This window comes from Pan troglodytes, chromosome 14 (assembly GCF_028858775.2).
Source record: "Pan troglodytes isolate AG18354 chromosome 14, NHGRI_mPanTro3-v2.0_pri, whole genome shotgun sequence".
NCBI classification, from domain to species: domain Eukaryota; kingdom Metazoa; phylum Chordata; class Mammalia; order Primates; family Hominidae; genus Pan; species Pan troglodytes.
The window spans coordinates 76,824,359-76,851,409 of NC_072412.2; the positions used below are offsets into that span (position 1 = coordinate 76,824,359).

General features: G+C 34.7%; 1 long non-coding RNA gene across 1 annotated transcript; it reads left to right on the forward strand.

Moving 5' to 3' along the window:
- Positions 1–398: 398 nt before the first annotated feature.
- LOC735673 (uncharacterized) lies at positions 399–25,298 on the forward strand. The gene is made up of 5 exons (XR_010150512.1): positions 399–449; positions 2,413–2,506; positions 14,750–14,935; positions 24,517–24,573; positions 24,828–25,298. It is a non-coding gene; the product is annotated as an uncharacterized LOC735673 (long non-coding RNA).
- The last annotated feature ends 1,753 nt before the right edge of the window (positions 25,299–27,051 follow it).

Sequence of the window (27,051 nt, forward strand, 5' to 3'; positions counted from 1 at the left end):
GGAATTTAATTGCTCTGCTTATGAGCCACACCTCAGATACAGAGGCTTCAATTTTCACATATTATGTGTGTGAGGGTTGAGGTGAAAAAAATTGCCACACAACATACCCAATGAAGTAATTAGATTTGAGCACTGAAAACCACGCCCAATTTTAGACAAAAGTTTCTGAAATATTCTTTATTTGGAACAATATATGAGCTAATTCCCACAAAAACTCAGACACCTGGACTTAAGTAAATGTTCTGGGTGTCCAGTGGTCTGGGAAATAACAAAATATTCCCTCCAAATTAGTCAATTTATGTTTCAATAATTCTGCATAGTAGTCTCCAAAATCTCAGTAGCTTACAACACCAGCATTTTTTTTTCCTTTTCTTTTTTTTTTGTTTTTTGGTACACAGATCTGTGGAGTGGCTGCAGCACCTGTGTTTCAGCCTGAAGAATGGGCACAGGTCAGTTCTGCTTATGTTTCATTTTAGGACTGCTGTGGTTTGGATGTTTGTGCCCTCTGAACCTCATGCGGGAATTTCATCTCCAATGTGTTAATGTTGGGAGGTGGGGCTGGTGGACAGTGTTTGTGTCAGGTGGGTGGAGCCCTCATGAATATGTCATCCCTGGGGGTGAGGGAGATTTCACACTATTTGTTTCTGGTAGAGCTGGTTATGAAAAAGTGCTTGACACTTCCCCACCTTCCCCTCTGTCCATGTGATCTCTTTGCACATGCAAAGAGACCCTCTTGTGCTTTCTGCCATGAACTGGAACAGCCAGAGGACCTCACCAGATGCAGTTGTCTGGTCTTGAACTTTCCAGCCACCAGAATTATAAGCCAAATAAACTTTTTAAATATATTATCCAGTTTTAGGTAGTCTGTTATTACCACACTAAATGGACTAAAACAAGGTCTAAGCTGAAGAAGCGATCACTATCTAAGGTATTTTTCTTTTTCACGGCACAGAGCAGGGCACCTAGAGTGTAAGCTAAACCAGGCAAGTCCACAGAAGCATATGTGAAGCTAACTCATCTTTCACTGGCCAAAGTAAATTATATGTCCAGGCCCAATGCCAATGAGGCAGGGAATTATACTACACCCACTATAAACCATAGCAAGAGCAAAGGCAAAAGGAGAATTCTAAACACATGATACCATCCAGTAAACCCTCAAAGGTGAAAGAGAATTTAGTGCACCTGTGTACTACTTTACCACAACAAAATTGTAAAACTACTTGTGGCAAGTGTTTTAAGAGTTCAAAGGCAACATAAGACACATTCGATGATATGTATTTAAGATATTTAGTGGGTAATCTCAAAACTGCCATCTTTCAGTCAGGCCATTATTAGTAGACAATTCTCCATGGGTCCTTATGTCATGCAAGCAAGGCAATGACTACCCTTTGTCCAGGATTATCTTTTAAAGGATTTTTGCATAGTAAACAGCCTTGGAAGATAGACGTAATGTCTCCCTGTGGAGTAAAAGGCAAGCATGCTTAAAGTTTAATATCCATACGTGCTTGAACAACAAATTATTATTATTATTTCTTTTCAGAAAAATGTATATTCATTACTATTTATATTAAGGTTACTTTTCAGAATATATGTATTTATATATGTAAATCAAGCTTGTTAATTATGTTATTCAAATTGCCTATACCCTTATAGATTTTTTTTTGTCTGCTTGATTTATCTATTACTGTGACAGGTATATTAAATCATCCACTCTGATGGTACATTTGTCTGTTTCTCTATGTGCTTATATCTTTTTTGTGCTGTATATTTTAATCATATGTTACTAAGTACACAAAAGTTTAGAATTATAATATCTTTCTGTATAAATGCTTTTGCTATTATTTTGTGCCTCTCTTTATCTATAATAATATTCTTCATATTAGTATCTTTTTTCCTGGATTTCTACAGTGTCTGCTCACAAATTTACTTCTCTGGTTCTAAGTTTCCTGTTCTTGGAAACTAGTATGAAGAAATACTGACTGCAGATGGTTCACAAAACCCTACGCAGATATTTATTTTGTACCAACAGTGACAATGTAACCTAGAAAATTGAAGTTGTGATGATAGCTCCTTCATTCTTACATTTTCAGAAGTGGTAGAGTTTATAGCTCCCATAGGTAGGCAGTTCTGAAGCATTGCTCTGGCAGTCATTTCTGGATATTATACTATATCACCCAACAATGTTAAACTTAATTTCTTCTCTTAAATTTCTTTCTTGTTAAACTATCTAGAGTAGATTTTATCTGTCATGAAACTCACATAACACAGTAACTTACAGCACTACTCTGGTGATAGGAATCTGGAATTGATTCCTGGTTGATCTCCATGGTAGTGATTAAATTATTTTCAAATAAAGTACCAGTAACCTGTACATGCAGATTGCAAATGATTTGCTTAAATTATCATTCACAGTCCCTCTTTGGCAGACTGAATGGATGCTGCCATACCATCACACTGAAAATGAGGAATATAACACCATGAGGATGAATGGTTGTTTCACACACTGGTGAGTTTAAAGGGGCAGTAACATGATAGGCTTTAAGTCTTTTTTTTTATTTGAAAAAAAAAAAGCCATGGTAGAAAGAAAAACATTTCTATGATCACTCTAAAAAAATTCAGAGCCAGATGCTCTGGGTTGAGAAATTACAACATACATAAAATTCACAAAATCTTCTAGTATCTTATGCACTAATTATAGTATTCATTGGTAAAGAGTTGGAGACTGATACTGAGAATGATGATATTTGAAATGATTTATTTGATTTAAATGACTCCCAAACTCCCACTCCCATGAAGCCTTACTTGCCCACAGAGTCATGCCTTGCTTATAGACTCTGAAGGGGTTTTACCTCATGTCCACCTCCAACTGCCTGTCAGTGCTAACAGGGCCTCTACTAAGGTCAGATTAAGCATCCTGAGTCCCAAAGGATCAGAACATTTACACACTATAAAAAAGATTATAATATTAATACATATATGGCAAAAAAATAAAAATTGGGGGTAAAAGTAATTTCTGGGAACACTAGACCAAAATAGAGATAACATGGTTTCAGATTGATCGAATTTACTGATATGAATATATATATATATATATATATATATATAAATAAATATATACCAGCCATGTGGTATATGTTGTGGCATATATAGTGCTGTCTGGCAAGAATATAATAAGAAACATACATGTATTTTAATTTTCCAGTAGCCACATAAAAAGCACGAAGAAGAAGGTAAAATTAATTTTAATATTTCATTTTTTAATATATTTAAAATATTTCAAAATAAAATCAATATAAAGCTATTAATGATATATTTTCCTTTATTTTACTGTTCTTGCAACTCCAACATGATTTTACATTTATACCCTATCTCAATTTCAGATGCTAACTTTTTATCAGAAATACTTGATTTATTTACATATAATGAAACAAATTGAGAAAGTAGATTCAGATCCCCAGGATTTTCCAAACATAATTAAACATTTTTCAGTAACAGAAAAAAGAACAAAAATAACATTTTACATCAATATTTGCATCTAGATTGAAAAAACTCCTTTTGACATCATCAGGGAAATATGATAGGTAGTTACTTCAAGAAAACCAGAATAGTCTACTATATATTTGAAAGGAAAGAAAGGAGGAAGAATGGAAAGAGGAAAGGAAGGAAGCAATAGAAGAAGAGGGGACAGGAGAAAGGGAGGGAGGAAGTGAGGAGATGCAAGAATGAAGGAATTAAGGAAAGAAAATAACAAGAGTAACAAAGGATTTCTGTAAATTAACAATATTATCAATATATAGCTAGAAAGAGATAAGAGAAAGAGATAAGTTTCAAGGGCCAGCTATTGATGTGAACAATAAACTGAAAACATATCCTAATATAAAGAGCCAAAGAAAAAAGAAAAAAGAAAGCAGACATAAGAGAAGAGTTAACAAGGAGATTTACTTCCAGTTGTTTAATAATTGCCTATGCTTCAGAGCTGAGAATGTGATAGAAACGAGATAGAAAACACAAACGCTACAAACAAAATAGAAAACACAAAATCCCTGGAAAATCTCCTGAACATAGTCTTCAAAGATTTGACTGTTCACAAATTACTGAAGCAAGATGAAAGAAATAATGTATATACAAAAACATCCTACCCACAAGGGTTAGAAATCAGACTGACCTAATACAGTGCTTATAACACCAGATTCTGCAAACCTGTGTAGGGATGTCTTGAAAGTTTTGAAAACTGTGCAAGCAAACAATTTTGAACTTCAAATTCTAAGTTAATATGTTGTAGTGTAAAGCAAAATAAAGACATTTTCAGTCGTAAAGTAATGAGAGTGCTCATTACCATTATCTTACATAAAACTAAATATTCTGGCCGGGTGCAGTGGCTCACGCCTGTAATCCCAGCATTTTGAGAGGCCGAGGCAGGCAGATCATGAAGTCAAGAGATCGAGACCATCCTGGCCAATATGGTGAAACTAAAAATACAAAATTATAAAAATACAAAAATTAGCTGGGTGTGGCGACACGCGCCTGTAGTCCCCGCTACTCGGGAAGCTGAGGCAGGAGAATTGCTTGAACCCAGGAGGCGGAGGTTGCAGTGAGCCACGATGGCACCACTGCACTCCAGCCTTGGTGACAGAGTGAGACTCCGAAAAAAAACAAAATTAAATATTCTGAAAGATTCTCTTGGAAAAGAAAAAAAAAAGTGGAAGTAGGAATATGAAAAAGTTGATATGAGGCAGAAAAAAATCCTGACAGAATGATTTCAGGATGAAGAAAAATAGGTGCAAATATATTTTTGAAAAGTAGTTGTCCCGGATGTTTAGCAAAAGGTACTTTGGCAAAGTTTAGGGACTTATGGATTATTTTCTTTTCTCAAGTTAGTCTAACTGTAATACAGGGCTCTGAAGTGATTGATATTCAATGTCATAATATATTCAAACATAATATATTCAATGTCAACCAAAAATTTAAAAAGTAGATAATGTTCTTACTATTTCAAAGCATACAGCAAAAGTTAAAAATTGTAAAGTGAAAATATACATAACAAAACCAAAAAAATGTAGACACTTGGAAAGATGGGAGGTTATATAATGAGGAGAAATTCTTTATCTCATAGTGAGCATTAAACATAAATGTTAAAGTTGTTTTTTTAATTTTAAGAACATTACATAATATATTTTAATTATATGCTTATAAGAAATTTATTTTAGTCTTAGATTCTTCTGTTCTAGAGATCATTTTGAATTAAAAGAAAATCATGTTGTCCTTATTCTAGGTTTTTCATTTAATATACATAGTATATTTATTAATCGGTTTTAAAAGTTCTTTTTTTCTTCTCTATTTTCTTTTTTTCTTGAGGAAATAGAAGTAAACATGAGCATTTGAAATGACTTGCAAAATACCTCTATATATTCTCACAAAGCAAATGCACTTTTAAAAGCTCCCATGTGGGAAACTTCTTCTCAAATGAAAGATGGAAAAAAAATTGGGGTAAGAGGTAACCAAATCACCCAAAATAAAAAAGATTTTTAAGTAGAAAACGAATACTACACAGCAGAACTTCTCTATATGTTCAAAATCCTAACATTTTTCTTAAGGAGTTGGGATGGAGTCAACAAGTCCCAAATCAGTCTTTCTATATTAAAAAGAGACAAAAGGGAGAATCTAATGAGCTTAAACTCAGAGCCACAGAGATAATGAGAGCAAGAGACCTTGGTCTGTAAGCAGCAACTCCCTTTGTTTCACATTGAATACCCTCATCTAGTTATTAGTTCTTCCTCCAGTAATCTGTCAAACAATGAGGGACTAGAATTTTAAAAGGTGCATTGCCACAGAAAGCAAGCCAGTGCTGAGCTAGTGAAAAGGTGAGATAATGAGATTGACATTGCTGACACTGGAAATCTGGTGATATAAAGATTACTTTACAATCAAATTACTCTCATATTCACTTATAGCCAAATAAGTAAAGAGGCCACCTGTAAAGTATTTTCCCCACGAGCAATGGTATGGAGACTGTTATAATAAACACATGTTTTAGGCAGCAAGGAATTCAGTGGAAGTTGCTAGACACATAGGTTGTTCAAAACTAAGCAAGATTCTCCTAAATGAATGATTCATCCATAGTAACAACACTAATTCATTATTGACTTTCAGTTTATATCTATTTTCATTTTTTCCAATCTGTTGCAGTGCAATAGAAGTGGTGGTTTGTTGTGTTGTTGTTTTAAAATGTTGTTTTAAGTACATAATTTCACTCCATTTGTGCCAGGAAAATGCCCAAACACCTTCATTAGAAATAAAGCAAATCTGTTCAACAGTACTCCGAACAGCAGGCACTGTATGCTTTATTGAACAGAAAAGCTTTAACAAGCCTTATCGTGTACACATGTTCATTGTGCCTGTGTCTGTTTATGTTCTCAAACTTCCTGAAAATGTGGGTACAACAACAAAGCAGTGTTTAGCTACCCTACTTACTTGGCCAGGTGGTTGATTATATGGTTTGGCATATTTTTTGCAGGTGGTATACAAAATCATATGTACGAGCTGTTCAGCCCACTGAAACAGTTTTTTGTAACATTTTTTTTGCTAAATGACACGGCCCCAGCCACACATAACAACATATAATGATGCCAGAGTGATATCTTCTCTGGATTCATTTAGCTTTGCAAAGAATTCTCTAAGAAAGACATTTTCCTGCTTTCGTTTCTGTTTCATGCTGGGTAATGTTGGCAAGAATTATTCATGGCACATGTGAGCAATTCAAAGAAATATTGTTAAAAAAAAAAAAAAAACAAGGCAGCTTTGCAGAGGTGCGCTATCTGCTTGATGACTTGGCATGCTGCCCCTGCTGCTTGGCATAGCACCCTAGCTGCTGGCACAGGGGATGTTACATATACTTGCCATTGGGCTCTACTATGCTACCTGCTGTGCACAATCAATATCAACCAACTGCATAAACAACAGGATGAACCTTGTATCTGAGGGATAGCAAATAGCATTTGAATTATTTTACATAAATCTGAAAATGTAATAGTGGTTGACATTCCTATTAGTATTATATCTGAGCACGATGATCATAATTGAGTAACATTAAATTTAGTTTATTGAACAGCAGTCCATTGCCTGCTTTACTGTGACTATGATCTGTGTAATGAAACCAGCAGTACGAAAAATTCTCTTAGTTGGTACACTTCCTGGAGAGCAGCCAAAGTATTTATTGCTATTTGTGCAATTAATGGCCGTATCGATTTCTTTTTTTTCTAGTAAATAGCAGATAAGTTGTGCTAAGTTTTCTTAGCTCTTCAAGGTTTGTTTCAGCTGTAATTAATGTGACTGTAAGAATAATACTCAATTGTTCTCAGGAACTGGTTTTCATGTCTGCAGCATTTGCAACTGACACATTACTCTAGTTTGAAATGATTAAATTGATAAGTGACTCTATTGCCAAAATAATCCCATATGCTGAAGTATGATTTATTAATGTTCAAAAATCAGAAGCTAAAACTTCACTAGCCAAAATGCTGTGGTGGTTAATCATCTGTTCTTCCAGCTAATTCCATAATCCTCAATGTGACAATCAATTCATCATGCTGAAATGGCAAATTCATATGAATCATATTTCCAAGTTCTACAGGCAGTCAATAAAATATATTGCACATTTCCCATAAATTATGTGATATAATGTTAATTTATTTTTCACATTAAAAACTCTAACTACCCTATGTGTTTATATATTGTGCTTGTAAAACGATGAGCCTCATCCTGGCACATCTAGACAATTACACCATGCACAGGAAAGAAGATGTGAAGCCCTCTGATTTATAAAGAATTCACAGAAATACTGGGAAGTCCACCTCCTCTAATATGATCAAATGTTCTAATGTCTTCTCCTACTTTGTTCTTATGTCTTACTGATCAGGTTTCAAAGATCTTCTTTAGCATATTTCTCATTTGCAGGAGATGGATAAAATAAAGAAGGTCAGTGTTGGCATCATTTTGTGCATTCTTGCTATTGAAGGAATTAGAGTAATCTACATTCCAGTTCATATGCTCCTCTTTCTTTTATTTCAGTTCCACACATCACCCAAATTTCATGGTTAGAGTGAATACTCTACAACTCCTTTCTTTCTTTTTAATCTTATACTCTAAAATCTATTTAGTATACACAATAAGAACTAAAATATAGAAATGTATCATTTCCAGACATCCCAATGGGTCATATGATTCATAATTCTCTAAGGAAAAGATTATAGTGGGAAGGGCTTTCTGTCTTTAGTAGATACAATCCCTGATGTTGTCCTATTAAAAGTAGGGCTCTGTAATTTCTAAATATGACGTGGCCATAGCACAATAAATGTCTAACTTTACTCCATTTTATATGTCATATTAAATGTACTAAATTATGCAGCAGGTCAGAATCCCGAATACTCCCTAAAGGAGAAACTGCCTGTACATATTTAGGGCTCAGATAGTCAGCACAAATAACACATTTAAGGAAACAGTCTGGATCCTGAGTTTGTTTTCCTCCTGACTTCTGTCTGTTATTTCCCATAAATCCTTTATATCAATACTACTTTTTTTATGTGGATTTTAGATCTTCTATGGTCCTTCTAAAAATGGCTAATCACTTGATTTCTCTGACTGTAATTCATCCTCCACCTCAATGTCCTGGTTGTCCTTAGCTCTGACATGCAATTTTTCTTCATGTGAAGAGACTCTTGAGTCAGTTCCTGCAAGTTACTTTATGAAAAGAACAATGGAGAACTTGTCATATACAATCTGATTTTGTTGAAAAAATTGTTGTATATAAAAAAAAAAAAAAAACTGGCCGGGTGCGGTGGCTCATGCCTGTAATCCTAGCACTTTGGGAGGCCAAGGTGTGTGGATCACCTGAGGTCAGGAGATCAAGATCAGCCTGGCTAACATGGAGAAACCCCATCTCCACTAAAAATACAAAAATTAGCTGTGCATGGTTGCAGGCGCCTGTAATCCCAGCTACCTGTGAGGTTGAGGCAGGAGAATCGCTTGAACCTGGGGTGCCAGAGGTTGCAGTGAGCTGAGATCACGCCACTTCACTCCAGTCTGGGTGAAAGAGTAAAACTCTGTCTCAAACAAAACAAAAAAAACAAAATATTATTTTGGAATTATGTGTCTACCACTGAGAATGAAATTAACAATTTTTTGTAATGACTCATTGATAACACATTGCCATCCAACAAATTGTTCTTTCCTTGAAATGTAATTACTAATTTTACATATAAGAAATGATATTTCTTCTGGAAAAGAAAATTTGTCTTAAAGATTATTTACCAGTAAGGCTAAAAACCACCATATTCAGGGTAAACAATTAATTCAGTCAGTTTCTACACTGTATACAAAAGCTGGCAAAAGAAGAGGGTTCAGGGGCAAGAGCCAAGATCTGGCTGACAGAACAGAGCAGTTAGCACTTGCTGCTTGGGTACCTAGGGATATGGGCACTAACCTCTGTGATGATTATATTTCAGCCAAAGATGCAGCATAAGCTGATATATGTTATCACAGACTGAGCCATAAAAGTCTATGGAACACAAGCTCCTTTTTACAAGAAGGACTAACTCTACAATGTTATATGACTTAACAATATAACAGCTGGAATAGAACCATACTTTTTCATTCAGAAATTCTTGCTCTTCCAGAAGCATGAAATTCACCTATTAGGTAACAGGAAGTGTGTGTGTGTGTGTGTGTGTGGTGTGTTTGTGTGTGTGTGTGTGTAAGGACCTTTTCATAAGTGTGATCTCCTATGAACATGGGTGTGCAGATCTGAACTTAACTCTCCCTTACTCAAAACACTTCAGTGGCTTCCAATTATATTTATCCTAAACCATTAATACCTGGGATTTCAATCATAGCACAAAGGAGGAGAGAAGTTGAGCTACTTGGGGCCAAGGTTGGGTGTTTTACCAGAATTAAATTAAAATTCTATTGCAATCTCTAGAGCAACCACTAAGAAAAGTCAAAATTATATAGTTTAAAAAAATCACAGCTATTCGGGAGGCTGAGGCAGGAGAATCGCTTGAACCCGGGTGGCGGAGGTTGCCCCGAACTGAGATCACACCATTGCACTTCAGCCTGGGCAACAGAGTGAAACTCTGCCTTAAAAAAAATCAACAGAGAAATAAAACTATATATTTAACTCAATATAAGGCAGTAAAGTAATCACAGAAGACAACAAAGACACAAGACAAATTGAAAGCAAATATGAAAATGATAGATGTAAATTCCACAATATAAGTTACGTAAAAAGGTAATGATCATCAAATTGGGTTTAAAAAAATCAAGACTAACTATATGGTGTTTTTGAGAGACATACCATAGATTCAAAAGCACAAATAAGTTGAAAATAAAAGAATGGCAAAAGATACATATATCTGTCAAAAAATAACCACAGAAGAGCTGGAGTGACTGCATTAAGATATGAGAGACTTTAAGAAAAGAGACATTAGGATAAAGAGTGACAAAAGGGTCCACCAGGTTCATAATGATGAAAGGATAAACTCAGGGGAGGAAGAAAAATGTTTATGCACCTAACAACAAAGTCCAAAATAGTTGAAGCAAAAACTGGCAGAATTGAAAGTTGAAATAGGAAATCCAACAATCGTCTTCAATAAATTATATTCCCAACTCTCAATCGTTTATTTTTAATTGTTAACTTTTAGTTTAGGTTTGGGGGAACATGTGAAGGTTTGTTAGATAGGTAAACACAGGTAGCAGTAGTTTGTTGTATGTATGATTTCATTACCCTGTATAAAGCCCACTACCCAATAGTTATCTTTGCTGGTTCTCTCCCTCCTCCCACCCTCTATCCTCAAGTAGGCCCCCCTGTCTGTTATATTCTCTATCTTCATTAGTTCTTAACATTTAGCTCCCACTTATAAGAAAGAACATGCAGTATTTGGTTTTCTGTTCCTTTGTTAGTTTGCTAAGGATAAATAACCTCCAGCTCCATCCATGTTCCCACAAAAGACAGGATCTCATTCTTTTATATGGCTGCATGGTATTCCATGGTATGTATGTACCACATTTTCTTTATCCAATCATTGATGGACATTTAGGTTAATTCTATATCTTTGCTATTGTAAATAGTGTTTCAATGAACATTCACGTGCAGGTGTGTATTTGGTAGAACAATTTATATGCCTCTGAGTATATACCCAGTAATGGGATTACCAGGTCCAATGGTAGTTCTGCTTTTAGCTTTTGAGGAATCGCCATACTGCGTTCCACAATGGTTGAACTAACTTACACTCCCACCAACAGTTCCCTTTCTCGTCTACCTCACCAGCATCTGTTATTTTCTGACTTTTTAATTACAGTCATTCTAACTAGTATGAAATGGTATCTCACTGCAGTTTTGATTTGCATTTTCCCAATGATCAGTGATATTGAGCCTTTTTTATGATTGTTGTATGAAGTATGTCTTCTTTTGAGAAATATTTGTTTATATCCTTTGCCCACTTTTAATGGGGTTGTTTTTCTCTTACAAATTTGTGTAAGTTCCTTATAGATGGTGGATATTAGATCTTCGTCAGATGAATAGTTTGCAAAAATCTTCTGCCATTCTGTACATTGTCTGTTTACTCTGTTGATAGTTTCTTTTGCTGTGCAGGAGCTCTTAAGTTTAATATATTCCACTTGTCATTGCTTTTGGTGTCTTTATCATGAAATCTTTGTCCATTACTATGTTAAGGATGGTATTGCCAAGGTTGTCTTCCAGCATTTTTATAACTTTGAGTTTTACATTTAAGTCTTTATTCCATCTTGAGTTAACTTTGTGTATGGTGTTAGGAAGGGGTTCAGCTTCAGTCTTCTGCATATGTCTAGCCAGCTAACCCAGCACTGTTTATTGAATAGGGAGTCTTTTCTCCATTGCTTGTTTTTGTAAGATGGTCATAGATGTGCAGCCTTATTTCCGGGTGTTCTATTCTGTTCCATTAGTCTATGTGCTTGTTTTCATACCAGTACCATGCTGTTTGGGTTACTGTAGCCTTGCAGTATAGTTTGAAATTGGGTAACGTGATGCCTCCAGCTTTGTTCTGTTTGCTTAGAATTGCCTTAGCTACTCAGGTTCTTTTATAAACTCAGCTAAAAATCATCAAGAATACACAAGACTTAAACAACATTATCAATTAAATTGATAAATTGTAAAAATTAAAATTTTTAACACAATCCAAAGTCTACAGTATTCAAGTTCTTTCAATTGCATATCAAATATTCTCCTGGATGGACACTTATTTTGTGTTTAGCCACAAAATAAGTCTGAATAAATTTTAAAATATTGAAATCATATAAAATATGTTTTCTGACCAGAATTAAATTAGAATTCTATAACAGAGACAAGAATCTGAAAAATACTAAACATTTGGAAAATAAGAATTTTTTAAAAATGGCTCAAAGAATAAATTACAAAGGAAATAGATAAGATTTTGAACTGAATAAAAATTAAAACACACTTAAAACTTATAAGATGTAGCTAAAGCAGTATCTAGATGTAAAGTTATATCTTCAAATCCCTGTATCAGTAAAGAAAAAAAAAATCCCTCAAATCAGTAGCCAAGCTCCTGCTTTAAGAAACTAGGAAAAAAGGCAAACTATGTAAAAAGCAAGCAAAAGCAAGCAGCATAGACGTAATGATCGGAGCATAAGTTAATAAAACTGAAAACAGAATCAATAAAGAAATCAATGAAACCAAAAGTTTGTTTTTTTGAAATGTTAAACAAAACTGACAAACCTTTAGCCAGTTAGATCAAGAAAATAAGAGACAAGGCACACATTACCAGTGAAAGAATAAAAGAGAAAATGTTATTATTAACAACCAAACAGATAATAAAGGGATAATAGAGGGACACTATGAACAAATTTTTGGCAACATGTTAGTGTGGTGCCAAAGCTAGTGAGTGATAAAAATAATTTAGAAACTGGGAAAATAACCTTGATCTACTCTCCTTAGAACTAGGAATGGTCCACTACCAAGAGAAATAATCTAACCATAAATGCAAAAAACTAGACAATGTTTGAGGATCATAATGGAAATTTTAAAACAAAACAAAAACTAAATCACAGTGATACATTCTGGGGAAAAAAACAGCTGCTAGGAAGAAGCATACTCTAACAGAAATAACTTGTACTTCAGCTATTAAAAATCACTCTAATTTTCTTGATTCTCAAAGACTGAAGTAGGTATCTCTTTTTTGTGCTACCTTATCCCTCTTTCATCATAGTCCCTATTATACTCCATATTGAAATCACCTGGTGACTTATTTATATTTAATACCTGACATCAAATTTTTGAGGATAGAGACAATGTTTTCTGCATTGTCATATTCCTATTGCCTAGTACATGGTTGGGGCTCATCAGATATTACATTTACTTGAAAGACTGAATGAACAGACATAAGACAGGAATTTTCATCCAACTCTCAAATTAACTGGGTGACTGAGAAGTAAGCCATAAGGAGTAACTCTAGTGTCTTCATGTTGGCCTTCTGTGACATTCTGTGAAATCAATCTGGAATGGTATCAAGATGGAATCCAGTTTACCCACCCCCTAGGTTATATCAATTGCATTCATAAGCTTTGAATCTGAGCTCCTGATAACTCCAGGAGCAGGCCTGGTGCTCACCAAATCATTACTGCTGTTCTAATGGGCTAGAGCAGGAGTCAAGGTTCTGCCACTTCATAATGCTTCCAACCCCCGATCAAAACAGAGGTGGAGCTACTGCTTCCCAACGAAGGCTGTAATTCAAAAACGTGATAGACCAAGGGTCAGCACTTCTTCTCCGCAGGCTGAGAGCGAGCCTCTTCAGATCTCTGAGCACTATTTGGAATACAGTGCACAGCAGTGCCACAGCTCCTCCTCCTCCTCCTGGAGCTGATATTTCCTGGTAAACCTGGCTCCAGCCAACTGCTAGTGTGAGATCTCGCCCTTTGCCTTTGATTATATGACACTGCTTGGGCAAGTCTCTCTGATACCAAGCTTCCGCATCATCTAAAAAAGAAGAAACAAAGTAAAAGTCTGTGATTCTACTTTGATTTCTCCCCAAAATCTGTATTTGTGAGTAAATCATAAGCCAATGCACTGAAATTGCTTGTTCACATCACCTTAATGTGGTAGAGAGAAGTTAACGTAGGCAGACTGGCTAGGCAAACAGAAGCATTTTATTTATAGTAATGAGGGAAGACTCAGTGGCATAATTTTGAAATTTGAGGGGCTCCAAGGAATATTGTGCTAATGCTCCTTACCCACCTTTCTGCACCCGGAATTGTCCTTCATGTGCCCTTTGCTCTCTCTACATTCTGAAGAGGAAGTTGGACTATACAATAATATTTTTTACTGGAGTAACTGTTAATTAATGAGATAAATTTTTCTCTGTGACTAGTGGTCAAAGTCCTATTGACTTACATGCACAATGAACGTCATGCCAGGAACTCAAAAACTTTTTCAAGAGATCCAACATGTATCAAAAATGATTTGGAAAGTCTTTGTCTAAATATTTTAAAAAATAGATGACTAAATGAAATTAAAAATAAGAAAGCTGCTAGACTTTGAATATTTGTATATTTTGTTATAAAAGATGTATACATATACACATACACATATATATGGAAAAAGTTAATGCAGCAGTCTTGTTTTATTCTATTCTTGCCTATAGGTAATCGTGATTACATGCAAACTCTGAGAACAAAACAACTTGAATTTTTTTTTTTTTTGTAGCTACTGAGTGATGATGTTCTTTCTATACATCCCAAGCGTTCTGTACATCTATGCATCCCAAGTGCATCAAGATGGACCAGGTTGTCAGCATGTTCAGAGTAAACATGAAGATTTATGATGTGCATCTAATGCCTGGTTTGGGGTCTGCACCAGGTTGGAGTCCAAGACTCAAGTGGGCTTTCCTGGGTAAAGATTGCTCCCACATAATCTACAATTTGCAGGTGGAGAAAATGATGCATCTATTATGTGATACCCATAAAGTGAAGGCAAGAAAGTCTGTGTTTGTGACCATTCCCCTTTGCCTATTGCGTGTCTTTTTCCTGTAATCCTTCACTATATGCTTTGCTGCAATAACTGTTAACTATTGTATATAACTTTATGTTTAGTTACATGAGTCCTTCCAGTGAATTAGTGAGCTTGTGCAGTCATTGGTCTACAAAATAGCACATTTCATAATAATTTGATGAATTGGTTTATGATAATCAGTGATGTACTTTCAAAAAAGATATACTTTATAGAATTATAATTTTCCTTCTTTTAATACAATTAAAAACTCATATGAGGTATTTAGTCTAGTCAAATTCATAGAGACAGGAAGTAGAATAATGATTGCCAGGGGCTGGGGGAGGATGGAATGAGTAGCTGTGTAATGGGTACATAGTTTCAGTTTTGCAAGATGAAAAATATTCTGTGGATGGATGGTGGTGTGGGTAGCACAACTATGTGACTATACCTAATGCCACTGAACTATACACTTAAAAATGGTGAAAATGGTAAATTTCATATATATTTTCCCATAACATTTAATGTAATTTATTAAAACATTAAATAATAATGTTTTACTAGCATAACGTTTAAAATCAGTTACAATCACTCAGTAAATGTCTTTATATCTTTGTGTTTCATTTTATTATCAAAGACAGACTAGCTAAGGTCCCAGTTATCAACTAATACATCTGAAATTAAAACTTCCCAGGAAGCAGCAAGTCGCCCTTTCCCATTCTTACTGTTCCTTTCTGTTTTAGGCCTTCATCTTCTTCTTGAGAACAGTCTAACTGCTCAGTATTTCCCATTCCGCTAGAAGGTCTTGGGGACCTGGTTACAGTCCATGTCCCTTTTTTGTTTAGCTATTCCCACTCTCCAGAGCTAATAAAATATAGTCCAGTCCCCATAATCTAGTCTTGAAGACATTTTATTTTTCCCCCAAAGTCACTACCTCTCCTACTCTGCAAACTATCGTATTTTGGGTCATGAACCTTCCACTCCTATCCAAACATACCATTTTCTTTTATACTTCTAGACCACTAAATTTCTGTAGAGAATTACACCCCCCAACCCCTTAATAATGTGAGAAGGTAATATTGACAGGGTATATTTATTGTCCTTTAATTGTCACCTCCTCCGTGATGTCCTCTTCACCTCAGATTCTTCCAGAACTAACACTGATTTGCCCAGTGTCTTCCAAAATTTCTTGGTCCACCTCTGTTTTATAGTACCATTAGAGTTGAATAGTTATTTCCATTTTTTTTCTTGCCCCTTGTGGAGGGAGAACAATACTTTACTACCACATTAATGTCAATCTTGGCCATGTTATTTGGTCTCACCAGTGAAATATAAGTGAAATTGGCATGTGTCCCTTCCAGATAAAAATAATATTAAGAGTCAGAAATATTTCACAGAGAATATTTCTTTTAGCTTGAGTTCCACAGTGAATATAATATACAGGAGAATCATAGCCCAACGATGAGGACAATATTAGTTTTTGTAAACCACAGCAATTTGGGAGTCATTTGTTATGACCGAGATTATCCTTACTAATAAGAGTTCTAACAATGTTCTGTATTATTAATTTGTCTATAGAGCTAGCTCTTCCCACTAAACTATGAGATTAATTGCATTAAAAATTGCTATTTATCTTTGTTATTTTAATGCCTAGCACTTTGCTCAGTTCAGAGATGTTTAATACATTTTTTGTATGAATGGACAAATAAATGGAAAAAAAAGGATAAAACTTTAAAGCTATTCCAGTCATTATTATTATGCTCCACTATGTGGAGTTATTTCTCACTGTATCGGAAATGTTGCTTACTCAGTATTCATATATATGAGTATTTTCATCAACTGGTTTGTTGGGTTAATGATTTGATCATTCCTTGAAGAGACAGTGATTTAACCTAATAGAGATCATAGCTACTGATGTTGCCTGAATTTAGATTAGATAAGTATTGCACCTTTCTACTGTATGTTTCACCATTTTGTTTATGGAGTGTGAAATATATAGCCTTGTGCTGTTTCTGCACCCTTCATTCATGCATAGCCAACAAAATACTGTACGCACCATTTCTGCTAACCTTGGCAAATTAGTAGAGGTATTTGTGTAATCAGGAAGTTGAGTGTTTGTGTAGTTTATCACTTTTTATGAAAAGGGAAATGTGTTAAGGAGGATTAAGCAGAAAAATAACTATCAGTGGCTTATATTTAGAATGTTGCCGTAGTAGAATAAGAAAAAATAAAAGTGATGCCAAGTGTTTCATTAAAAAATATTAAGTTTCATTAATAAGGTGATATGACAAAGCCAAAACTATACAGTTCATTTTTTTCTTGTCAGTGAGAAAGTAGAGAAACATTTGTCTTCCTTTTCTTTTTTTGAGAACACTAGTCCACCTTTAATTCCATGTGACTAGCTCCCAGTATTTTTTTTTAGCTAAGATTGCAGTCCTTTGAGAACAATGTTGACAGCTTTGAGCTGACAAAGAATCATTATAATCAGTGCTGAAGATATGAAATCACAATGAGAGAATTCATGTTTATAGTAGCAGGGACCACACACTGTGATAGTTTGCATTAGGAACTCAGCAGGTGCAATATGCAAAACTGAATCACAGTAGAGGATTTGAGGAACTTAGGATATAAAAAGGTCATTTTTGCTCAAGTACCTGTCTACTGTGTTAAAGTAAAAAAAAAGAAATTTCCATAAAATTTTGCAGAAGATAACATATTGTGTATACATGAACTTAAAGGTTTCCATAGTGTTAGTGCAAATTATATTGTTTACCTTAATGTCAACAGTATTTGAGTGCTAGATACAGAAGTTGATTAAAAGCATTATAGATGTCATTTTATATAAGCAATAAAAAACCTCAAGAAATTACAAATGGCAGATCTTATAAATATTCAAATAAACAAAATCACCCAAACGTTTTTCAATTGTTAAGGAGTGGGCTGAGCTGTAGAGATGAGGTGTGAAAAAGTATTATGAGAGTGAAACCCTATGTTTAAATGCTGTCGATTCTCTGTAGCCACTAGGGTGCACCGAATGTAATGGCATCATTTTTATTCTACTCTTTATGCATGGAATGGGGAAGGTGGTTTTGCAAGGAAAGTTAGATTAGTTGGCCTTGAGAAAATTGTCAAGTAAATGAATTGTTATTCTTAGAACCGTCTCGTTCGTCTATGTTCTGAATCTATTTGGCATCTTAGTAATATTTCTCTTCCATATATGTCACTCATTCATTTTTCAACAATGCTTTACAAAACACCTATTCTGTCTAGGCACAAGAGGATCATGGAGGTATAGAACATGATCTCTCTTTTTGAGGCATTTGCAGACTAATGGAAGACATGAACACCTAAGCATAATTACAGGAATGTCATTAGAGACATGGGAGCCACAAAGAAGAAAGCGCCACACTCTGCCTGAGCTTGTAAGCATTCACAAAGGTGCAGGGCTATGAGTTGAGGTGTTTTCCTATGGGTATGCACTCACTGAGTAAATAAATGGGTTAGTTGAGGCAGAGAGAACATCACACAAAATGCATAAAGAAAGCAATAAGCAGCTTGCTGAGATCGACTTCTAAAAGGTTTGTGAGAAATGGCTAAACAGAAACAGGAAAGTGGGCAGAATCCTGCTGACTATATGCTGAGGAATTTGGGTTTTATCTTGTTTAATTAAGAGTCATAGAAGAATATTAACCAGGAAGGCAATATTAACAAGTTTGCCTTTTAAAGAATTTGGAAGATTTTTCTGGGGAAACTCAAAACTGCAGGTGAAAAAAGGGATCACTTAAAACCTAAACTCCTCATTTTCTCTCCCCACTATTAACACTTGCAGTCTTGAAAATTCATTTAAAGATATTCATTTTAAATGTCAATTGCCTAACAACAACTTACAAGTATTTGTATGCTTTCAATAATATATTCTGTGCAATAATGATCCAAATCACAATAAAACTAAGTGAAATTTCTTGTACTAGGTTTTTGGGAAGCTTGATAACTTTCAGGCTATCACTGAAAAGCACCAGAAGCAGGGAGCATAGATTGTGAGATACTTCGCTTTCCAGTCTTAGTGGAAAGATGCAGAGGCAGAGGGGTATGATGGCCTTGAATTTGTCCTGGACCATTCTAACCCTTCAAACCACTGTCCCTAAAATGCTACACGCAATTCTTTACTCTTAAGCACTAAGGGATCTTTTTTCCCTCTTCCCGCTTGCTCTTGTTGCTTCTCATCAGTCTTTTAATTAAATTCCAACCTGTTGTTTTTCAAGCTACTCCTTTCTTATAGTTTTGAACTGGACACAGTTCCTCAATTGTCAATAGACATTCACTTTGGGTTTTAAAGTATAAGCCAGGCAGAATGGTAAATGCCCGTAGTTCCAGCTACTCGCGAGGCTGAGATGAGAGGATTATTCGAGCTCATGAGTTTGATTCCAGACTGGGCAAATAGTGATACACCTGAGATGTTGTCTCTAAAAAAAATCTGTTTAACTTAAAAAAATGTACACATTAATTTTAGTTATTTTTTATTTTTTTATTATTTATTTATTTATTTTTGAGACGGAATCTCGCTCTGTAGCCCAGGCTGGAGTGCAGTGGCATATCTGGGCTCACTGCAAGCTCTGCCTCCCGGGTTCACGCCGTTCTCTTGCTTCAGCCTCCCAAGTAGCTGGGACTACAGGCGCCCACCACCACGCCCGGCTAATTTTTTGTATTTTTAGTAGAGACGGGGTTTCACGGTGTTATCAAGGATGGTCTCAATCTCCTGACCTCGTGATCCACCCACCTTGGCCTTCTAAAGTGCTGGGATTACAGGCGTGAGCCACCGCGCACGGCCTATTTGTTTTTATTTCTATTAATGGAAGTGAATTCAGTTTTATTAAATGAAAAACTACTATCTTACATATTCAAAATTAGTTTGAAATTCTTATAAGATAACAAGCATTTTCTCATATTCAAACAGATTTTTAAAAATACAGATGTTCTATGGTTTTATTAAAATATTCTATGTTCAGTAGATCTGAACTAGAAAGATGGTTCTGAATGTGAACCAATACTGCTGTTTGCTTCTATCAATATATGTGAACTTAACACATATTTTTTTCGTTTCTTTATTTCACATCCATGTGACACTTACTCATAAGTTAAACCTCATGACAGACACTGCCTGTGGAGAGTTTACTCTCAAGTGAAAGAAGATACAGATGCACACAAATAACTACAATGAAATATTGTAGGTGAATATTAGGACATTGAGCACAAACGTGGTTCTTTTCTTCTATTAAATTTCAGTAGGGAATATGGCCTTAAAAATGCTAGAAAATAAATTATTGCTTTCCCATAATGCCTAAAAGGAGAAATGCAAAGTGTTAGGAAAATATTTTTAAAAATAAAATAAATAACATATTTATAACACCTTAAAATTCACAAAATATTTTTGATATTTCTCTCTTTTTTTGTTCAATTGTTGATACTGCTGTCACACACTATAAGCACCTAACAGCTACTGGCTTAGGTATTTATGCATATTGTCCCATCTCATTCCTACTTCAGACTGATTGCTAAGGTAGCAATTACTATCTTCATGTTACTGATGATGAAATAGAAGATGTGGTAAATTAAATAAGTTGTCAAAAGTCACGTAACTATTGATGTCAAAACAGAAATCCAAACCCAGACTTATCTGACTTGAAAGCTCATGAGCTTTCCAATGTGAACAAAACAAAGATTATTCTATTTATAAATGAGAAAAAAAGAGTAATTAATCTGCCCACTGTAAATTAGAGGGTACATATTTGAATCTAGGGTTTCTGACTAAGCATTTAAAATACTTTTCATTTAAACTTGTTGACTCTGGTGACTCTTTTGTGTTGTATGTTAGCATTTTAAATAAACAAAGAGATGAATAAACATTCATACTATACTTTCTTACTAAAGTTTACTGAATGCAATTGTGAAATTTTCTAGAATACAATGTTTGTATCACATTAAATAATTTGAAAATTTTCACTCTAACTCTGTAGGATATATGAGCAAAACTAAGAACAACTCCCCTTAATCGCTGATTAAATTAGATTAATAATCTAATTTTTATTCATAGTATTTTGCAACTGATCCCATGGTATCCTGAAACCATGTACCAGTTAGTAACTGACACGTTTTCAACACTAAGTTATTGGGTTCCATAAAGAACAAGTGAAGTTTTAACTTAGTTTGAAAAATTGTGGAAATTAAGAGTCAGAGCCCAGTAAAGTGAGGTGGGTATCTATGTGGGGGTAGGGGTGGCTGGTGAGAAACATCAGAGCCCAAGAAGTAGTGAAAGTGATGTCCATAGGAAGGCAGGATCTGGGGTAACGTGGTGTGGAGTCATGGAACCCAATGGTTTGAACAGAATATCCTCATAGCCAGGTAGCCCGAGGGGGAATCCAAAAACAGTCATGAGAATATCCATTGGAGAGACATAGAGACATCTAAATAAAAGCAATGACTGTAACCCTCGAATTAAAGAGGAAACCAGGAGCCCATACTTTAATACATAAATTAATTAACAGTCTGCTGACAGTCTGGTGACAAATGTGATAACTACATAGTTCAAAGTGCTCCCTCCTAAACTTACAGAATTACCAAAGGAAAAATAGTCACTTCACAGTTGGAGAATCCTGGCAGATAACTTACTTAAGTGGTCAGAGTGAATATCATCAGCAATGGACAGAATCAAAATCATTCTCTATCTGACAAAATACAATGAGAAGACTTGTAGTATTCTTTCTGTGGTAATCTGCCAAATGCTCATAACCTAAATCTAACAGTATGGACACTGAAACCCATATTGAAGGACATTCTAATCTGTCTACAATCTTCAAAAGTGTTAAGGTCATGAAAGTCAATGGAAGACTGAAAAAACTGCCAAATGAAGTAGACTAAAGAGACATGGCAACTAAACCAGACATATGATTTGGAATTGTATTCGTTTTCTTTTGCTGTCCTGATAAGTGACCACAAACCTAGTGGCTTAAAATAACTCAACTGTATTATTTTCTATAAGTCGGGATTTCAATGCTAATCTCACTCCAGCTAAAGCCAAAGTTTTGGCATGGTTGCATTTCTTTCTGAAGACTCTGGGTGAGAGTGGGGGATCCATTTCCTCCCTCATTCTGGTTGTTGGCACAATTCAATTCCTTGCACACAGCCCCATACATATTAGAAGCAGCAACTGGATGTGGTCCAAGTCCAGTCCTTCTCATGCTGCCATCTCTCTGCACACAGCTGGGATCAGTTCTCTGCTTTTAAGGAACCATGTGATTAGATTTGGTCTACTTGGGTATCAGGTTAATTTTCTCACCTCAAAGTCTCTAAACCTAATTACATTTTGCCATGTAAGAAATCATATTCACAGGTTCTAGCTAATATAAATAGTTTTGTTTTCGGAATGGAGGGAAAGTACTTATAAAATTACTGATATTGAGTGATTTCAGTCAAATGTACAGTCTCTTGAGGGAAACACCAAGATAACCCAATCTTTGAAAGGAACATGAGAACATCAGATATTAGTTTTGCTTTATGTCTACAGTTTTGTAGCATGGACATAGGCAGTGTGAGCTAGCTAAGCTGTTTATTAACATTAGTTCCTTACTCTTTTTTTTTTTTTTTTTATTGAGACCAAGTTTCGCTCTTGTCACCCAGGCTGGAGTGCAATGGCGCAATCTTAGCTCACTGCAACCTCCGCCTCCCAAGTTCAAGCGATTCTCCCGCCTCAGCCTCCCAAGTAGCTGAGGTTTCAGGCACCTGCCATCATGCCCAGCTAATTTTTGTATTTTTAGTAGAGACGGGATTTCACCATGTTGGCCAGGCTGGTCTCGAACTCCTGACCTCAGGTGATCCTCCCTCCTTGTCCTCCCAAAGTGCTCGGATTACAGGTGTGAGCCACCAGGCCCGGCCAGTTGCTTACATTTTTTTTTTTTTTTAGGATTTTTTGTATTCATTTTATTGTTATGCAATATTTATTTTATTCTTAAGGTAAGGTAGACATAACTATAATTGCAAATTCTTCTACATTCAGATTTCAATTAAGTATCTATACCTTAGTAAGCACAATTTACATGGAAAACTTGGTAAAAAAATTCTACAAGAAAATATATTAAATCCGTTAAGAAGTTTTGGTGGGTTTCTTTTCTTTAATGTTGTGTATATATTAGATAATGATAATTCTGAGGGTAGTTTTTGCTTTCGATTTACTGTTTGAGCTATTTCTATTGGAAAATCGTTTATAGGCAAAAACAGTTTCAGTAATCCAAATTTGCACTGTTTATGACTTCTGAAATAGAAACCTGAATATCACATTGAATCAGGTTTGCTAATACAGTGCCCTGTAAACAATGCATGACTTATTTAAGAGATCAAACCAATAGTGAATAAAGTAGAATATCATCCATTCATAGGCACATCAGTTGGTAGCTTTGTCTGTGTTTGCAGGTGTATGTGTCTCTTGGTGTGTACAGTTGTACATCAAAAGCCTTAGAAAGACAACTGTATGATGATAAATACTGTAAATGTCTAATTTCTGGACCTGGAGAAGCTTCCTCTTAACTTCCTCTAATCATTAACAAAAAGATATTGAATAAAACATCTAATGTTACAAAAGTATTTTGCTATTTATCAGGAAAATAGATAATTAAAACCATTTGTTTTCCATATTCTAATTTGAACCTAAATTTCTGCTTATGTATAATATATAAATCATTCCTTAAAAATTTTTTTTGTCTATTTTAGCTTTTAAATATTTTACAACAGATTTTATTCTGAAAAGAAAAATTTTAAAAGGCACATAATTGAAGTTTTCAGAATTTCAATTCAATCCTTTTCTCACTAAATCATGACATTATTAGGTAGACATAAAACCTACAACCAATCTTTTGCATAGGTAGTAATTAAGCTAACTTATATATGTATTTTTTCCAAATATTCGATGTTTCTTTGGTAATATTTTTCTAGCATAGTTCTATTGAAATTTTGACTATAGCGTATTTTCATTTTTTAATTAATTTTGCTCTTGTTTGCTTTCTCTGATGAGAATCGTGAATAATGAAAAATCATATATTTTTAAGAGAAAAGAGTGAAAAATATAGTTGTATTTTGCTCATATTTCATGATCTTATCATTAGTTGGTGGCACTAAGGTAATTATATTAAGAACAAAACCTCCTAGGCTGGCTTTTTGTTTCCAGGTAATTCATTCATATGTATTTATTTGCGTTGTATTTAATGACTCTCTAATTTTATATTATTTGAATGATCCTTATAATTAAGGCATTCTCTACTAACAAACAGCAGTGTTGCTTTAATTTACTCTATTGGGACGCACGAGCCTTAAAGACTACCACCTTAGCTCATTGACGGATCAAGCAAATAATAAATTTGGCAAATATCTGTAAGATACAAAAGTTTAATTACCAAGAAAATAATTTTAGACTGCTCTTTTTTCCCATTTTCCCCCAGATATTTCATGATTCTGAAGAAGAATTGGAGGTGAGACTTGAGAAAATGGAGAAAAAGGTAAGAATATAAAGTGGCTAAAGTAATACATATGCACATACACACACACACATATATACACACAGAAACACACACACACACCTCAAAATAAAATCTGAGAGTGGTAAAAGGGTGATGGAAAAGAAAATATGACTCAATATGGGAAGAAAAAATGAGCCGAATGTACGAAAGAAATGGGAAGTATCAGAAGAGATTATGAGAAACATTTCTGAAGATTATGGATTTAATCCCTTTAATTTTTTTAAATGTTGCAGATATGCTTTGGATTTTCTTGAAGATTAGAAGCTTTCTTAACCATCCACCACCTTGTTGATTGGTTATTATTCTCTCTACCTTCTGTGAAACAAACTGATGGATACTAATGGCACAATTACACTTATAGCTAGTCAGTTGCATAGTTTATGCACATAGTTCTGCTTCCAGTGTTTAGTAATGAGTTAAACATTTTGGCTATATTTGTCTCTGAAGCTATAATTTAATTAATCATTATGTATAGCAATAATAACAAGTAAAACAAAAAGAAGAGTTTTTGTTTTTATGGTAATTATGTTGGGTGCTTTGGATCCTCCCAATAAAGTTGACTTCCCTAAAATAATTACACTTGAATTAGGTATAGAGAAGCTAATTGTAACAAATTGAAAGTTACTGTAAATCTTCTAATCGTAGTTCTCTGCAAGTGTACTTAAGTTATTGCTCCACTTGAAATAAATGAAAACTGGAAATCTGAGGTGATGAATTATGGGTCCCTTTTATGTAAGAAAGATGACAAGGAAATCTAATCTGCTGAGTTATACTAAAATAAAATACCTTGGCCTGGGATCAAATATAGGTGAAAGAATGAACATTTATGTTTTTTAATTAAGATAAAATGTACAAGTTTTATGTACATATTTTATGATTTCCTGATATAACAAAAAGTATTGATAAAAGCACCCAATACTGATTCTAATGACATTTGATTAGCATTAGAGTTGCTATTATTATTGTTGTTGTTGTCGTCATTGTTATTTGGTGACTGGGTGAATATTAGACACCCAGTTGCTGAATGGGTGGTTGACATCCACCACCACTGGCAATGACCGAGCCAAGTAGATACCAACATTCAGGTGGGTGTGTATATTTTTACCTTTTTTGAATGAACCCCTCCACTATTCTTGGCAGCAAAAAACATCAGAGAGATTAATCTATACTAATCATTGTGTAACCCATAGATTAGCAACATCAGCATCACCTGGAAGTTTATTAGAAATTCATCATGTCAGGTTTAAGCCAAAACTTACTGATCAGAATCTGCATTTTAAAAGACCCCAGGTGATTTGTTTTCAATCAAAGTTTGAAAAGCACTAGTCTAGAGTTTTCCTAGTGAACTCATTAATAAATAACAGTTAGCATTCCAGGTATCGAGTGACACTTTTGAAAAGATTTGAAGGCATGATTGGGATAATGAATCTATGAGAACATAATTAATGCACATTGTATAAATTGTATGAAACGATGGTGGAGGTGCTTCTAAGGATAAACATTAATTCCAAAGTAGAAGATGATTTACTGAGCTTTTCTTTGGATTTAATATATATCATACCTTGAAGATCCTAATTGAAAGGAAGTATTGGTAAGTATATTAAATTACTGGTAATTTTCCTGCTTTGGAGAATTGAATATACAACATGGTTGCAACCTAATATGCATATTTATTTGTTAAGATAATACAAGAACAATTACAATATTTATTTGTGAGAACAGAAACATTAATATTTAAAGCCATTGTTTGCCTCTGTCTCCTGCTGGTAACTGTTTTCCTTAAAAGCACTACAAAAGGCATTTTGAACAGATGGTGGCTGGTATTCTGTATCCTGCATCCCCTTACAACTGCCACGGAGCCTCACCATTCATTAATCTTCCATAGACTTCCAGTAGTACAGCAACTAAATTACACACATACACACACTGAGGCCAGCATTTCTGTCAGGCTGAAAATTAAACTGAAGAGCACTGTGCCAAGTCTTTTAACCAAACTTCACTATAAAACAGTTAGAAAAACAAACATTGAAGGCTGACCCATGAATATACAATCTTAAATAAAAAATGTTGGCTGGTCATTATGTCTTAGACGTTCTCTACAGAGTGTATCAGAAATCTTCAAGTGAAATGAGACTCTCTAAACATCTGGTTTGAATTCACCTTGACTCATAACTGTTTTAAAAGAGAGCTGTTTCCTTGATCTTTGAAATAGGAAAAGAACAAAAATATTACAAACAACAGTGCTTTTACTAAAATTGTTATCACCTGCTGTTTAGAAGCAAGTAGACTACTAATACACATTCTCTATTGGAACATATCTTCCAGACTACATATTTTCTAAAAAGTAAAATGAGTTTATCTAATATTCAAATCTTTATTTTTTAAATATATACACTGCATTTTCCTTATAAGGTTAAATAATGTACACTTTCCAGACTCCCTATTCTTTAAACTTTT